The sequence below is a fragment of the Crocodylus porosus genome, unplaced genomic scaffold (assembly GCF_001723895.1).
Source record: "Crocodylus porosus isolate Cpor-Errol unplaced genomic scaffold, CroPor_comp1, whole genome shotgun sequence".
Taxonomy (NCBI): Eukaryota; Metazoa; Chordata; order Crocodylia; family Crocodylidae; genus Crocodylus; species Crocodylus porosus.
The window spans coordinates 224,693,190-224,711,046 of NW_017728886.1; positions in this window are offsets into that span (position 1 = coordinate 224,693,190).

The following is a 17,857-nucleotide window of genomic DNA, read 5'->3' on the forward strand; positions in this document are numbered from 1 at the left end:
AGGACTTGTGACAAGAACACTCAATTTCAGTCATGAGTGGGGGCTAATTATCACAGGGATCCTTTGTGGAGGGTATGTGGAGTATTGTAACAGGGAGCCTCCTGTTACTTTAGTGAGATAAATGGCAAGAGATAGAGCCGAGACAGTTATATGTGATTTCATAGACATTTGGGCTGGAAGGGACCCCAGGGGATCATCGAGTCCAGCCCCCTGTCCCAGGGGCAGGAAGTCAGCAGGGATCATAGGATGCCAGCAAGATAAGTATCCAAATGTGTTTTGAAGGCGTTCAAAGTGGGCGCTTGAACCACCTCAGGTGGCAGTCTGTTGCAAAACTTGGAGGCTCGGACAGTGAAGAAGTTCTTCCTTATGTCCAGCCTGAACCAGTCACAGTGGAGTTTGTGACCATTCGATCTTGTCATCCCTTGGGGGGCTCTAGTGAACAATCATTCCCCCAGATCCTGATGAGCACCCCGATAAGCTTATAGGTGGCCATCAGATCACCCCTGAGGCTGCACTTTTCCAGGCTGAATAGCCCCATTGATCTCAACCTCTCATCATAAGGTCTGTTCTTCTGATCTCTGATCAAGCGTGTGGCTCTCCTCTGCACCCTCTCAAGATTCTCCACAGTATTTTTGAATTGCAGAGCCCAAAACTGGACTCAGTACTCCAGCTGCTGACTCACCAAGGCTGAGTACAGCAGGAGAATGATATCCCGGGATCTGCTTGAGAAGCATCTATAGATGCAAGCCAGCGTTTTGCTCGCTTTACTAGCCCCAGCATCACACCGAACGATCATGTTCATCTTGTGGTCAACCATGACCCCTAAGTCCCTTTCATCTGTAGTGCTAACCAGTGTAGCACTACCGAGCCTATAAGCAGGGTGCAGGTTTTTCCTCCCAAGGTGGAGAACCTTGCATTTTTCAGTGTTAAACACCATCAGGTTCTCGTTCGCCCATTTCATGAGTCTGTCCAGATCCATCTGGATCACCCTCCTGTCCTCAGGTGTGGATGCTTAACCCCAGAGTTTGGTGTTATTGGTGAACTTGGCCAGTCCGCTTCTGACACCAGTGTCCACAATGTTGATGTAAATGTTAAACAGAATAGGCCCTAGGCCAGAGCCTTGTGGGACCCCACTGGTCACAGCGCACCAAGATGATTGACTCCTGTTGACCACCACCCTCTGGGTCCTACCGCGGAGCCAGTTCCCCAGCCAGCGGATCATGGTGACGTCAAGGTCACAGTTGGCCAGTTTAGCCAAGAGGTGATCGTGGGATACCAGATTGAAGGCTTGGGCCCTCCTGAGCCCATATGGGCTAGCTCCAAGAAGGAAGGCAGCAAAGAAACACTGTTGCCTAGGCAGGGAGCTGCCCATTAGAGTGAAAGGGTGCACCTGTGGCCAGTTAGGAGCACTCTGCCTGGGAGAAGCTGGCTGTAAGGGAACGGGCAGTTAAGGAAATAGGCCAGTAGGGCAGAGCCTAGCTTGTGCAGCAGGGTGGTCACTGGAGCAGCAATCGCAAGCTGCCACAGTAGCCAGCTTTCACGCCCTAATGAGAAACCCCTGCTCAGCTGGAGCACCACCTGGCAGGAAAGGACAGGGCCTAGGCCAGGGGTGGGCAAAATGCAGCCCATCCAGCCATTCTATCCAGCCCGCAGGCCCCCTAAAAATTTTAGAAAATTAATATTTATCTGGCCCTGGCTGCCTGTCATGCAGCCCTCAATGACTTGCCAAAACTCAGTAAGCAGCCCCCTGCCTGAAATAATTGCCCACCCCTGGCCTAGGCAGTGTATAAGCCTCAGGCCTGAGCAAGGTCAGGAAGGCTGGCCTAGCAAGCTCCGGAGTGGGAAGCTCCCAGCCATGGACTGCAGGAAGGGGCTCTGCTGACACCTGGGGTTCCCTAAGGATGCAAGTAATGTGCTGAAGGCTTGCTATCAGAAGGATATAACCCAGGGCAAGGGGAGGTATGGCTGCTCTGATGGTAAGCTATTGTTGATGTTTGGCCTCCGCCCTGGCTTTGCTGAGGTTATGGCCAGTGTGCTTATTTCGTTGTTATAGTTCAATCCAGTGGTTTGGGTTTGGGACTGTCAGGGCCTGGTGGAGGTCCCAATAGTGCATGTGTGTGTCCTGAGCCCACTAGGGACTCGGGTCCCAGGACATGGAATAGACTTTGGCCAAAAGCAGGTGGCAGCCAAGAGGGGGAGGGTAGCCTAGTTCAGACAGTAGCCGAGCAGGGCCAAGAGACCCAGGCAAAGAGAGCCAGAGGAGGCTCAGAGCCCAGAGCAGGGTGGAGAGAGGGACAGGAGAGGGACAGGCACTGATACGGCAGGCTTAGCATCCAAGTTGGGTGGAGAGTGTCTGGGGCAGGGCAGAGACGGGGCCAGGGAGCCCAGACAGTGCCAGAGCAGGCTTGTTGCCCAAAGCAGGGTAAGGACAGGGCCAATAGTGTCCAAGAAGAACTGACACTGGGGCTAGTGGGCCCAGGATCCAAGTAAGAGAGACAGGGGCTGGAACTCAGAAACTTGGTCAGATACAATGGACTGGAGCTAATGAGCCCAGCAAAAGAAAAGGGGTGGAGGCTGAGAAGGCTGAGGCCCCAACAAGGGAGTGATTACACAGTAATATCTGTGAGGCATGGGCATGGGGCCAAGGGGCAGTTGGAGCCACATAATAGTCCTTAAGGCTATAGGTGGTCAGGGTGGGGTTATGTGGCTCAGGAGGGCCCATTTAGATGGAAGGGTAAGAATTGAGACCAGTGGGGTCTTGAAAGGACCTGCTGGTTACTAAAAGTACTGGGGTATACTCCAGGACCCTTAGATAGCTTCTTGATCAAATGAATACATCGAGGTGTGGCAGGTGAGTGAGAAGCGGATGGTACCCTAGAGCTGGAGCAGGAAAAGGGTTGCATGGATACCAGGGGGCATTGTTGTACCCTGGAGCACAAAGCTTGCTACAAGTACACACGTATACTGAGCAATGCTGAACTGTGGAGTCACTATAACTTGAAATGCTGTTGAATATGTGGGACCCAGCTCAATGAACTATGTGGTAAAACATGAGCCTTTGGCTTTGGACCATTATCGGTATAAATAGGTACCAAAGTGCTGCTCAGAAGTGTGTTTCTGGAGTACCTGTGCTAAAACTTGCACCAATTTCAAAACAAGGTAATATGTATCAATTCTGGATAAACTCATGGTAGTACATGCAGATTGCTACACTCATGCTTAATTTTGAGGTTATTGTTTTTAAATTTGGTTCTCACTTCCATATACTCAGGGAGAGCAGGGTCTGACAGTAAGGAAAGGGAGAAGGTCCTGCCAGGGGAAAAAGTTGAGGGAAGCGGAAAACAAAGGGCTACTTGGCTCCCACAACTTACTTTCCTTGCTGTTGCAGTGGGAGGGGGACACATTCAATGCAAACCTCCAATAAATAGGTTTTATACCTGTGAAATTATAACAGATTTATGAGTTTTCCATATATATTATCTAATTATTGGGGGGTTGACTTATAATCGAGGTCATCTTCTATTTGAAAAAATAAGGTGTATGTGAATATGTGCCTAAGGCTAGAGAAGCGTATGCTTTTTTGCCTAGTGTAAACTCCTTGCATGTGTGTTTTACCTAGTGCCAAGTTTTTTGGTCACCAGCACTTTACAATTTCTATGACCTTTTTATAGCTTTACTTTATTTGTGATTGAGTCTGGATTTTGCCCTCTGGCCCTTCTTTCTTTATATGAATCCACTGTAAGGCAGGTCTGTCCTTGGAGAAACTGCATTCCAACTTGGATTGTCGGAATAAAGAGACCTGGAATCCTACAGTGGAAAACTTTCTCCAAAGGAGTATAATTTTGAAGACTCTTTTTAGATGCTGTTTGTAAGTAGTATAGTTACTACCTCTAGGTTACCAATATCAGGCATGGGGGTGAGGGGGAATGAAGCATAATGTAGAAAAACCTGTTTTTTCATTTGTACAGCCAACTAAAAATTCAGTAGCACTTCTCTGGAGATCAAATCAGCTAAAAATAACAGTTCAGATTCTACAATTCCAAACAAGCTCTGTGAGAAAAATGAATGTAATCTCAGCATACAATATAAGATTCTGTTAGCCATAGTTGCTGGTAGTAAATACAACCAATCAAAGTATGCTGCAATATAGTGTGACCCATACCTCACCTGCCACCCCAAATCAGTGGGGTTCATTGCTGGCAACTGAAATGAACCAAATGGCTTTCAAGAGGATGTCCGCTTAAAGCTGTTGAGTCCTTGAGGTACCCCTGGAGCACCCAACCCATGAGAGCCCAGAACCAGGGGTATAGGCACCCTCCCCAACCTGGCCCCCTGCCCAAATCAGCCTGGGGCCAATGAATGGGGTCCATTGCCAGCAGTGGAGTCCAGGTTGTGTCCCCCTACATATGCCTGTGCACGTCCAGTCAGGGTCTCACACAGATGTCAGTAAAATGCAGGAATGGTCTTTATTAAACCAGGTTGGTCTTTACTGAATACCATTCTAGTCAGAAGGGCAAGTAAAAAATTGCAATTTGGGGCAATTGACATCTTCCTCTTCCTTGGCATCCAGCCAGTTGAGGTTTTCCTCCCCTGTTTGGGGAATCCTGGGGCAACTCCAGGTACTCCCCCCTGTGAGAGATGCTGGGGTTGGGTACATGCTAACACCCCCTGATGTTGGTTTGACAAAACTGTAATGCCTAAAAGGTGACGATTCTACTGGGAACCCTTGGCAGTGTACATGGGGACACCTCTGACCTGGGACAGTTGTGAAGTGATTCCCAATCAAGGACATTCTTGAAATGGTTCAGTTGTTTTGCCTGTCTATGCCGTCGAGTAACACATGCCTGTTTTAGTTTGACAGTGGTCAGCATACTTGGCTAAGCATTTAATTTACGGGAAGAAATAGGTTACCTCAGTAGGGTTCATGACTTAAACAGATATTTAAACTTAATAAAAGCAGAGGTTCCTGAGGTAGGTACCTGAAGAAGGTACCTTTTGTGTTCAAAAGGTTGCCTGACATCTCTCCCAATTATATATAGTTCATCCAGTATAAAATGCCACCTAAAAATTCTTTGCCTCTTGCATAAATATTTCCTGGACCATCACAGCTACAAACACTAAGTGATTCAGTCTTTCCAGCAACTTATATAGCTTTGTAATCCTTCAGGACAGGCCTGAAAGCAGCTAGCAATCAATTAATGTTTTTGGGAAGAAAATGTAAGGAAAAATAAAAAACAAACCCAAAAGGCAGTTGTCACTTAGAACATTATAGTACTGAATATCAGTCATTATCTGTACTGAGAAAGTCTAGCCCCTGGTTATTACTTCACCTACTTAAATTAATGATTACCAAATGCTAATATAACAATGATAGACCCATGGAAAATAAAGACTCTACCTGCTCTCTGGATGGTTGAGATTGGGTTGGTGGATCTTCAGGGGCCTCTTCTTTGAACACTTTTTCCTCTGGCTTCAGCTTCACTGCATTGAATATTAATCTCAGTTTATTAAGCATCTTGCCCACAAGATTGTTTCAAAACCTCTTCAACTCTTATCGTCAACAGGTACAGCATTTGGCTTTTCTTGACATTGTTATTCAAGCCAATTAGACATTTAATAAGGGTTTAGTTCTGATTAATGGCTTAAAGTAATTCCCTATACAGACAGGATGTCCAAGTTACTGCTCTTGTCACTATTACTACTTTTTTGTTTTATATCATACAGTAAGTTACTTCTAGTTCCATAGTTAAAATTATGCCTAGAGACTTTAAATTTCTAATGAATGAATGCAAAGGAATGATTATCTCCTGGCTGGAGACAAGCGATGTTCTATATTGCCTATTACAACCTGGGTATTTAACATTTAATTATAATTTTGCATTTAGGTCAAAATTTTAGTCATAAAGACGTCAGTAGTCTAACTGGGAAATGAAAGAGGTTAATTGACCAATAATCCTGATGCTGTACCATCTATACAGATGATACGAGCTCTCTAAGATGCATTCCTCTGCAATCATGGTACACTTATCTAAGAACAAATGACACACAACAGTGTTAGCTGTCCTCTTAACTCTGTGTTCAGTTGAACAAATTAATGCCTTTTGGATAAAAAGAGGGGACTGTTACAGTTTAACAGGAGAACGTGAGAAAATTTCCAAATAAAATCCCAAGCTGTACTGTCTGATAAAACGTCTTTGCTGGTAATAGTTAAAGAATCATAATGGAAATAAGACTCTAAGGGACCTCAGGTCATCTAGGCAACCCTTGGCTCAAGGCAGGATCATCCCTGTCTAAACAAATACAGCCAAGAGTTTATCAGCCTGCTTTTAAAATGTCCAGTGATAGAATATGATAGCTCTAATACTTTCTGGACTTCAGATATTTTTCAAAGAAAATGATAGCCAAGTTATAAATTTTGTAGGATGACTCCAATATATAAAAGGTTATCATTCTACAGAAATAGCTCACTTAAATTTTATATAGAGTCTTTACTAGACATCTATAGAACTACATTGGTTCAGTCCCTATTTACCTACATAAGTACAATTTAGTACTAGAAGGGAGCAGTCTGTCATCTAGTCCAGGGGATAGTCCAACCTTTTTTAATGTGTACCCCCACGGGCCCCCTTTTTAGTACGTGTACCCTGGGGGGGGGAGTGGAGAGGTGGTGAGTGGCTGGATGCGAAGTGGGGGCATGGCAAGCAGCGTCCGCGCAGCATCTGTGCGGCCCTGCTTTCACCCCGCCCCGGCTCCGGTGAGACAGCAGTGCAAGGTGGCTGCACTCTGTCCCTGCCCGCCCCCGTGTACTCCCTGGGACATTTCAAAGTACCCCAGGAGTACACATACCCCTGGTTGACAACCCCTGGTTTTGTCTGACTAGGTATCACAGGCCCATACATTTTACCCAGTTATCCCTGTATTGAGGTCCACAACTTGTGTTTTGACTAAAGCATATCTTCAAGAAGGGCAAATTATTAGTAAATTCTGTTTTGGGTTTTCTAAGTAGTTTAAAATGGGTACTGTAAGAATCCTTTAATCAGTTGCATACAAATTACTCCTGACAAGTGAACTGCTTGCAGAGCTAATAGTACCTCATTATAAAAGAATATATATATTTTATTAAAAAAAATAAATTATAGGATATTTAACATAGTGCCTTAATTATTTTTGCAGTAAGTCTTTACCATATATAATATAACACAATTAATGTGGTGCATTCATTGAAAGAAATAATATGCGTCTCTGTGAAGAATTTCTGCAGAAGTACATGCTTTTCCTTTTCAAAGGTGACAGGAAGTAAAGTGTTGTAGCATTTTTTCGGTTCTAATATTTTTGCTGCTGCTAATTTATAATTAAAATGCATGAGAAAGAAATGTAACAGATATTAGGAGGAAAAATGCCTTTGGGAACCTGTTTAATAACTATTGACATCTGTGACTAATGAATGTTATATTGGGTTAGGCTGTGACTAATGAAATAAATGTTTGAAAAGAAAAAAACCCTTATATGCCACAACATAATAAATAGTAAGCAGGCCAACTTGGACCTGAACACTGGTACAAATGGGACTATAGGTTCATCTTCTGTTTTCTACATGCCAGTGATTGCGAAGATGTGATTAACCTGCTCCAGTATTTGGTGTTCTTTTATGTACTAGAGCAGTTTAGTTATTTTTATCATCTATTGAACACACTAAAAGCACTTCAGTTAATTGAACATCATGATGTGCTGTTAAGTAAGAAGATTAACAGTACAGCAGGAAAGACAGATAGTCTGTATCCAATTAGCTTCTTAGCTATGTTGGCTCTGACCAGTGTTTACTATATGCTGTATTTATAGTGAAACCTAAAAGGTTTAAGGATTTTTGGAGCTGCTTGGTGCTGTCTTTAGATACTGGCAGAGGACATTCAAGGTTCATTAATAATGTATCATCTGCAGTCAGAGAGATTATTTCAAGAACTGATGACTTTACAATATCCATTTTAACTCTTCAGAAAACTCAGAACATACCCCTTCATTTATTTCAAAGAATAGTTTTTCCTCCCTTTTGAAGCCTGAATCTATTCAGCATTTGAATGACTGCAATATTTGTAAGGTTTCTATAGCTTTTTAGTTGCTATAAATGTGACCAAGTAACTTTCATCCCATCTAATATTTATTGTTTTCCACAAAGTTAAATGAAATGTGGAAGCCTAACAAACATGCAGAAGGGGACTGAATGTGGAAAAGCGGGGGCCTGAAGGGGGAAGGTTACAACTATTTTCTATAAAGAAATATATTTTCTGTTGTAATGTTTTAATACACACAGATCAATATACAAGTCTTCAATCTAAATTACTTACTTTTATAAAATAATAAAAAATCCATGAATGAGAGAACCCAGTGGTTCAGGGATATTTATTCTTTGATCTTCAGTTTTCCCAAATTACTGGAGTTGTGCTTTTGTGCAGGCCCAGAACTGTGCCAGTCAAAGCATCTCGGCAGCTAGATGATGCCTAAAGAGACTGGGATCCAGAAAGGAACTGTTCTTCCATCCGAGTCCCCTGTTTATCTAGGTATTGTTGTTCTGCCCTGCGTAATTATTTTATATTCTTGCATCACAGTGGAATTGTGCTGCTCCAGATAGTAATACATCTTTCCACAGATGTAATCAAATGGACTCTATCCTATTGATTCTGGTTTCTCTGGCATCCCAGCCTGCTTTGTGACCCTGGTTCTTCTCCCTTGCAGGAAGGTGTGCTAGCACTTGGCTTGTGCTTGGATATTCTGACTGAGCACTGTCACAGGAGCACTGAGGTGCCCTGTTCCTAAGCAGTGGAGAAGGGTAGCTGCCAAGCTCCAGGGCAGCTCAGGTGCTGGTTGCTGTGGCAACCAGGCAGGTCAAGTGACCAGAAGGGGGCAGGGCTGGGCCTTTATAAACAGCCCAGGCTGGAGCCTAGAGAGCAGTTACCTTCTGGCAGCCGCAGGAGCAGGAGCAGGAGCTCTGTGGGAGAGCGGAGCTGATGGTTGCAGCATGACCACCCAAGCGGCTACGGCATGGTTAGAGAGCCAAGGAAGCGTAGACTGTATGTTATAAGCCAGAAGGCTTCTTGTTGTTATGTCACAGCCGTTTGGCTCATGGTTTAGTTATCGTTACACCGGAGGACTGGGTGAGGCTGTAGGGGCGTGAGGAGGCCTCACGGATCTCCCCAGCTGTATGGGGGTTCCCAGTGCCCTGTGTGGGCAACAGAGTGGTGCCTGGGGCAGCACAGCTATTCAGTGCTGAGGTGGCACAGCGGGTAGCCCTGGGTGAATGATAGTGAGAGGCCCGAGCAGAGCGGAGGACCCCGCTCAAGGGGCCGAGCACCAGAGTGAAGCCTGTAGGGACTCATGTTGGGCTCCAGGTGTGGGAGCCACAGGAGTGGAAACCTAGGGTGGGTGCTGTAAAGACGATTAGCCTGGTGAGGGTGAGCCAGGGGCTATTTAGGGCCCAGAGAAGGTGCCGAGAAGCCGTGGGAGCGGGCACATGCTGAAAAGAGGCCCCAGGCGGGGCACGTATGGTATAAAGCCACCCCAAGGGGGGGCATGTATTACTGACAGTCACCCCAAGACGGGTGAGGGCTTCTGCAGCCATAAGAATCCCAAGGAACCAGGGGGGCCAGGTAAGGCTTAGGTCACCTGAGCCTAATTGGACAATCATTATTGACAGGACCCAGAAGGGCCAGAGGGGCCAGGTTAGGCTCAGGCCGCCTGAGCCCAATTGATACAGATAATGAATACAAATAACTAATACAGATTGTGTGACAAGCTCAGGGGCTTCAGAGAAGGGCGCTGGTTGTGGGCCAAGCCCAGGGGCGCCAGGTAGGGCTCAGAAAGTTAAGGCCCAGATAACGTCAAGGAAGAGCTGCGAGGCTTGGGGTGTGCTAAAGGGGAGGTAGGAGGCACGCATTGCCCATAAGGCAGGGGTGCATTGAGGCACCCCACTCGGAATGGGGAATAGTATTAGCGCAGTGTCCAGGGCGATAAGAGCCAGCCTCCCATATTGAACCTTATAACATTAAAGATGTGGTGGGCGAGTAGAGGGTGCTGGATTGCCTTGGCAGGGGGCACTAGTGAGATCACGGCCGCTCCTAGGCCCCACCCGTGACAAGCACCCAGCAGGCCCTACCCCAGAGCTGTCCCAGCACCGAGCAAGAACAGCCCCTCTTCTCAGCCCTGCCTCCAGTCACCTGTCAGCCATAGACTGGCAAGAGGGGGTAGTGAGGTGTCTATGTCCTTCACCAATGCAGACCCTAGTACTGAGCCCAGGAGAACCCCCATGCTCAGGCACAGCCCCACGTACCCTGATCTTGGCACCTGTACACCCAGCCAGGACACCAGTGGCCCTGTGCTCAGACACAGCCCCATGGGTCCAGGGCCAGACACTGGCATGGGTGAACTGGGTGGTTGCCCAGGGAATGGGCAGAATAGGGGCCCCCAAATGGTATTTTTTTTACTATTATCTCTGGTGAAGGAGGGCCCAATACTAAAAGTTTACCTGGGGCTGCCAGGAGTCTAGATACAGTGCTGTATGGGTCCCAACTCTGGCACCCACCCACCATGTTTCACAGGCCAGACCCAGATGTGCTGTGACCTGGATGCGAGCATAAATCCCCCACCCACCTGAGCAGGAGCTGATGAATCGGGATGGTGGGGCAGAGAACACTAGGACTGGGCCTGCACAGAGGTGATTCTGTGACCTCCAAGGCTCAGGTATTCTGCAAAGGTTTTTGGCCTGCAGTTAGAGTCCCACAGTACTAGAGCCAGGGGAGGCAGGAGAATGCTGGACATCCAAGCTGGGGCAAGCTGGCAGACATCCCTGAAAAATTCAAGAGCAGGTGCCAGTTACCTTGGTGTTGCAGATAGCAGTCACTAGAAATTTCCAGGCTGAAGTATGGGGCATTGCTAGCATCATAAGAGCATCTGCTGGAAGCCCCTGGAAAACTTGAGGTCATGGGGGTGGCCTGGTCAGTGGAGCCCCAGTCACTCTGGAGCAAGGGCTGCACCTAGCTGGATTTAGTGGGAGAGCCATGCACCCACTGTTCCTTCTATCCATCCATATATCCATCCATCTGCCTTCTCACAGCTGGAACCTCAGCAGACCCCATGGGCACCACTGCAGATCATGAAAAACCCTGTTCCATCCACCTCCAGTACCCAACCCTGGTAACACAACTGGGGCCATGGGAAGATAAGGGATCTTGTCACAATTGAGGTAAGCAGGAGACCCAGGACCAGTTCCACAAAGGGTACTACAATAGGGATGTGTTCAAGTGCATTGTCCAACAGATACAAACACAGGGCTGCAACAGGGCCTGGGTACAGTGCCAGGCCAAGATGAAATGGATGAAGGTTCAGTACAAGCTTGTGCATGATACCCATTAAAAGTCTGGAGGCACGAGGGATAGCATGCAACTTTGTGAGGAGCTGTCCCACTTCCTCACCATGGACCATTTAACTGCCACTGTATACACACTTGGCACCACTGGGGGCCAGTAAGAGTCACTGGCATGGACATCACCATAGGAGGAGGTGTAGGAATCCCCTGGGATATTGAGACAAATGGATGCCCAGGAGCAGGTCTCTGGGGGCCAAGGGACCCAAGGTCTGCTGCTGATGGTGGTACCCAAGAACTCTGGGCCATTGGTGCTGGTCCCCAGATCATTGCAGGATCTAGGAGCAAAGGTGCACCTACAGCTGGATCTGAGTTCTCTTGACATCTTTGGGGGCATGATCAAGTATACAGACCACAGCATGCAGGACCAGGGGGAAAGCTCCTGGCATAGTCGTTGTGACCCAGGACCTTTACCTTAACCTTGCAGGAGCCACCTACTAGTCCTTATCCCTGTGAACCATGGCTGAACATATGGCCCCCAGGACACTGTTTCTGACACATCTGCCACAGGTGTTCTGCTCCTGCTTGTCTGAGACCTCCTTGCTGTCCCCCTTCGAGATGCACAGAGTGCCCCCCAGCTTCCTTGGTTACCACAGCACCACCATTGCACCCATGGCCCACCTTCCTCCCAGTGCTGATGAAGACTCTGGCACCAAGTGACAATGCACTGCTGTCTGGGATGGTACAGCTCTGACACACACTCCATCATAAACATGTCCAAACACATGTACTGCCAAATAGTATTTGTGAGTGAAAAGACAGATGCAGTTCTTTCAGAAATGATAAGTTAAATACTAGGGCTGTGCGAAACAGCACTGTTCCATTTCGCCTTGTGTTTTGACTGTTTGAGGGAACAGTGTTTCATTTCAAATTCCATTTTGAGTTGAAACAGCTGTTCCGTTCCATTCCATCAAAACAGAAGGCTGTTTTGACACTGTTTTGTTTTGCTGGGGATGGGAAGTCAGCCCAGCTGAGCTGCTTGCCTGTCCCCTGCCCTAGATTGGGCGCATGTGATCTAGTGTGGGGCACCGGGTAGCAGCCCTCCTGGGCTGCCTCCCAGCCCTAGCGCGATCTAGTACAGGGATGGGCAGTCAGCCCAGCTGGACATTTTGACCAGGCACGTTTTGTTTCAAGGCTATTTCGATGGCCTTTGTTTCATTCCAATTTTGCTGTTTCAACCTTGAAGTTGGTCAAAATAGTGTTGGAACTAAACGGCCAGCAAAATTTTGCACAGCCTTAATAAAAACCTGGGAAAGCTCTGGTAGCCACTTGTGTCAGGTTATATTTTAAAGAGACCACTTTCACTATAAAATAATATAACAAATCTTACAGAGATCCACTGGTATTTTGGCCAGACCTTCTAGGGCACACTGGGGCAGGTATACAATATCCAGCCATCTGGTGTAAATTTATCCCAAGAAAAATCAGGTATAAAATTGCATTAATGTAAATTATACTACTGTAAGAACTGAGTATCCAGTGCTATTTCAGGATAGTCATTTAGGGTGAAGTTGCACATTACACTTAGACCATACTAAATCTGTGGAATGTTAAGTGATATTAAGAGTTAACACTGTTTCTTGCCTGCACAGTGGGTGATCAGGGGCATGGCTAGGAACCAGGACACCTGGGCTGTATCCCTGCTCTGGGTCAAGGGAGAGGAAAGGCTTGGAGCAATGCACTCTTGGATGCTGGAGGACTGAATATTGATTATTGTATCTTTGTGGAGTCGACTGAAATTACCTTAACATAGATAGCACAGCCCAGAGTTAACCCTTGCATGAAGTGGTGTAACTTTGAGACACTCAGGGCACAGACAAAAGTACTGCTCCCCACTGTAATTCATGGCACTTCAGAGGAAGCACCATGAGTTACAGCAGTGTCCCCAGACCCAACAGATGTTTGCTGTTGGGCCTTGGGTGTTGGGGGATCAAGCTGCAGTTTAGAGTGGCTATGAGTTTGTAGCCACCCTCCCCCAGCCCTTTCCCTCCCCACTCCCAGCCCTGGCAATGTCTTCAGAATGGGAGCGGAGAAAGGGAGTGGAGGGGGCTTGTTGTGGGGGGTTGCTCAGCTGGTGCTGGAGGGTGGGGGAGGTGGATTGGAGTCCCCCCCAGGGTGGAGACCCCTCCCAACTCCAATCCATACACCACACCCTCCAGTGCTGACTGGGAAACCACCAGAATGAGCCCCTCTGCTCCCTTCCCCTACTCTCATTCTGAAAATAGTGCTGAGAACAGGGCTGGGTTTCATCAGCCCAGCCCTACTCCCAGCACATGCTGACACAAGTTAATGAGGGTGCTTTGCTTTGAAGTACCTTCATTTGAGCCCTTATGTAATAACAGTTCAGATTGTCACAGTATCAGGCCCTTTAAAGCACTCTGCAGCTGTGCTCTTCTATAAGCGCTCTACAGCTGTGCCCTTTCTGTGGTTAATTGCAGGACAAAATGTCACTTGTGTCAGCACCTCCAGAGGACATTTAGCACTAGTTAATGAGCTTTAATGTGTAGATGCTTTTGCATGGTCTAAGTGTAACGTGTAACTTCACCCCTACTATAAGTAAGAAGGTTCCTGGCACCTACTGGTAAGCCTTAGTAATAGTGCTTATTTTGTTGGACTAGCTAGTTGTCTGTCTGCTCTGGCTCCTGTTGTAATTTATATCAGCCTATAAAAATGACATAAATTCCACCTGTGCAGATGTGTTTTCTGTCCAGGAAGTCAGCTTTTCTTTTGTCAGAAAAGACTTTTCTAGTATTTTTTCCTTGCAAAAGCAGGCTTACGTGTAAACTGCTAGAAGCCAATTGCTGGACCTGACTGCGACAAACAGATGGGAATTACTTATATAGGATCAGGGAGGGGGCTAAAATTCCTTTCCTCTCTTTCACATGCTTTTATGTAAAATGAATTAGTTCACTTTGGATCTGTTCTCTAAGGAGTTATCTCCTTGAACCTCCCCCAGATACTTAGGATGGCCCAGTGCACAATGGTATGATTAGGAATTTGTTACATGGCGGGTGTGGTAGTAAAACTTATCCCTATTCCTGCCTGCTAATGGTGATATTGGCATATTTTTGAAGAACAGAATGTGAGAAGGATGAGTCAGAAAGAGATGGGTCATTGGATTGATGCAACATGGAAGGCTGTTTGTTGCTGCTACCTAATATTAGTCTGCAGCTTACTGGGAAGAGAGCAAAGACAGCCCCCAGGATAAGCCACAGAGAGAAAGGGATAAGGGGACTTACTCTGTGCTCTTCCTCATGATCCCACTTCTTTTTTACAACACTGTGTAGTTTTATGTCCCTTCATTTCTTATCCTTTACGAACATAATCTTTTGCGTGTCACTACCTAAAATGTAACTCTGGTGAAATGATCAAAAACAGTAGCATGGGTACAAGAGGGGTCTTTTCCCTTTTTGTGTAGCATTCACCAATGTAGTCTGTTTGCTTCTGTCCCTGCAAAGGAGAGGTGATAAGGCAGGGGTGGGCAAAATACAGCCTGCGGGCTGGATCTGGCCTGTGAGGTCATTCTATCCAGCGTGTGGGGCCCCTAAAAAATTTAGAAGATTAATATTACTCTGCCCTTGGTTCCTGTCAAAAATGGTTTCCCCCCCACACTCGACTTTTCCCCGGGCTCCTTTCTGGCATGGAGAAAAGCAGCCACTCCCCTGCTCTTTGGCCTGTGCCCCATGCTGCCAGAGCAGGCCCAGGCAGCCCCAGGCGGGCTGCGAGCAACTGCAGCATGGGGTGCAGGCCGCGGGGCAGGGAGGGGCCGCTTTTTCCCACCCTGCACTCAGCACCACCTTGTAACCTGCCCCCATTGCCAGCCTGGGCCCCGCGCCGGCTCCAGGCTTGCCCATTGGGGCTGTATGTGGTGACAGCAGCTGCAGCCCCTCCGCTTGCTGTGCTGGGCAGTGTTTGCAACCACTGCTTCTGGACTGCCCAGTACATGAGCTCCAGGTGGGCAGCAGCAGCCAACACTCAACACTGCCCGGTGCAGCACACGGGGCGGGGGGGGGAGGCGCAGCTGCTGCCACCATGTGCAGCTCCCTTGGGTGAGCCCAGAGCTGGCGTGGAGCCCAGGCTGGCAGTGGGGCTGTGTTACAAGCTGGTGCTGAGCACGGGGAAAAGCGGCCCCTTGCTTGCTCTGTGGCCAGCACCCTGTCCTGTAGCCCATTGCAGCCTGCATGGGGCTGCCTGTGCCTGCTCCAGACAGCCCTGTGTGGGCTGTGAGTGCCTGCAGCAGGGAGTGCCAGCCATGGGGCGGGTAAAGGGCCACTTTTCCCCGTGCTCCACACCAGCTTCTTCCCTGCTGGTGAGCAGGGGGTTGGGCCTGTGCACTGCCCCCAGCCTGTACCGTGGGGCTGCGGGGCACTGGGAGTGAGCAGCTGTGGGAGCCAGCAGGAGCATGGGGCCCGCACTGGTGTCCTGAGGCCAGTGCTGGCAGGGCCCAGAGCAGGGTGGCAGGAGCACAGGGTCCCAGCCAACAGGGGCTCTGGAGCCAGGACAACTCCCCACTCTCCCTGCTGATGCAGCCCAGCCCAGCTCCACAGATCCCTGCCAGCCTGTGCCCCGCTTTGGGCCCCACTGGTGCTGGCCCTGGGACATTGGTCCCAAGACTTTGGGACATTGGTCCCAAGATAGTGACCAGGGGCTGGGACACCTGTCAAGGGACAGGGCTACCTATGCTGCCCTTGACAGCCTGCCAAAACTGGGTAAGTGGCCTTCCACCTGAAATAATTGCCTGCCCCTGCGATAAGGTATAGATTGAAAAATCTATATTAGTTGTGTTCCCTTTCCTGTCTAGCTTATAAAGCCATGTCATCCAGACTGTGCAGTTCCCCAGAGGTCCAGAAATTTGGCAGCAGGGGAGCAGTAGCGGTGTTAATTACTCCTAGAGCCAGGGAAATTAACACTGCTATTATTCCCCCACTGCTGATTTTTTGCATCTGTGGGGAGCCTAACAGTCCACATGACTAGAGTGTGCCATCATGATGTCATACTGCGGCTGGATCTGGTGTTTAGGGTTGTACCGTGGTTGGATCTGGTGTGCAGTGTTGTGATGCAGCTTGATCTGGTGCGTGGGGTCTTACTGGCTCACTGCATCATATCCACAGACTGACCTTATGTGCCAACCCTGCATTGGATCAGGCCCATGGAACAACTCTGTGCATGGGATTTGGCCCATGGACTGGCTCTGCACTATTAATTTGGTCCACAGGGCCAGAGATGTTGAGCATCACTGTCTTATACTATGCACTGGGCTGCATGGGAGAAGTGTACCTACCTGAGCTCCCAGTTGAGTTCATGTAAGTGGCACACTTTGATTCAGATCATAGAAAATTAGGGCTGCAAGGGATGTCAAGAGGTCATCTAGTCTAACCCCTTTTTCAGAGCAGGACCATCCTCAGTTATATCCTCCCAGACAACACTTTGTCTAGCTTGGTCTTAAAAACCTCTAAAGGTTGGGGATTCCACAACCTTTCTGGGTAGCCTGTTCCAGTGCTTTACTATCCTTCTAGTGACAGAGATTAAACTTTCCTTGCTCAACTTGAGACCATTGCTCCTTGTTCTGTCATTTGCCACCACTGAGGACAGATTCTAGCTCCATCCTCTTTGGAACCACCCTTCAGTTGGTTAAAGGCTGCTAGGCCCTCAGTTTTCTCTTCTCCAAACTAATAAGTCCAGTTCGCTCAGCCTCTCCTCAGACGCCATATGTCTGAGCCCACTAACCATGATTGTTGCCCTTTGCTGGGTTCTTTCTAGTTTGTCCACATCCTTCCTGTAATGTGGGACTCAGAACTGGACACAGTAATCCTTGATCTGCTGGCAAGATTCCTACTAATGCAACCCAGTGTGCTGTTTTCACAACAAGGGCATGCTGCTGGCTCATGTCCAGTTTACTGTCCGCTGTAATCCCTAGGTTCTTTTCTGCAAAGCTGCTGCTTAGCCAGTCAGTCCCCAGCCTATACTGGTGCATGGGATTGTTGTGTCCTAAGTGCAGGACTTTGCATTTCTCCTTATTGAACCATGAGATTTTTTGTTGTTGTTCCAATCCTCCAATTTGTCAAGGTCTCTCTGAATCCTAGCCCTGCTCTCCAGCATATTTACTACTCCTCACAGGTTGGTGTCATCCACAAACTTGAGATGTCATGTACCCTCAGCATCTTCCAGTTTGCTGATGAAACTATTTAATAAAACTGACCTCAGGACCGACTGATCCCTGAGGCATTCCACTTGATACCGGCTGCCAACTAGACATCGAGCCATTGATTACTGGCTCATGATCAAGCCAGATTTCTATCCATCTTGCAGTCCATTCATTCAAACTAGACTTCCTTAGCTTGCTTGTAAGAATGTTGTGGGAGCTGGTAAAAAAAAAAAAAAAAAAAGCATTGGTAAGGTGAAGGTGCATCTTGTCCACTGTTCTCCCTGCATCCACAGAGCCAG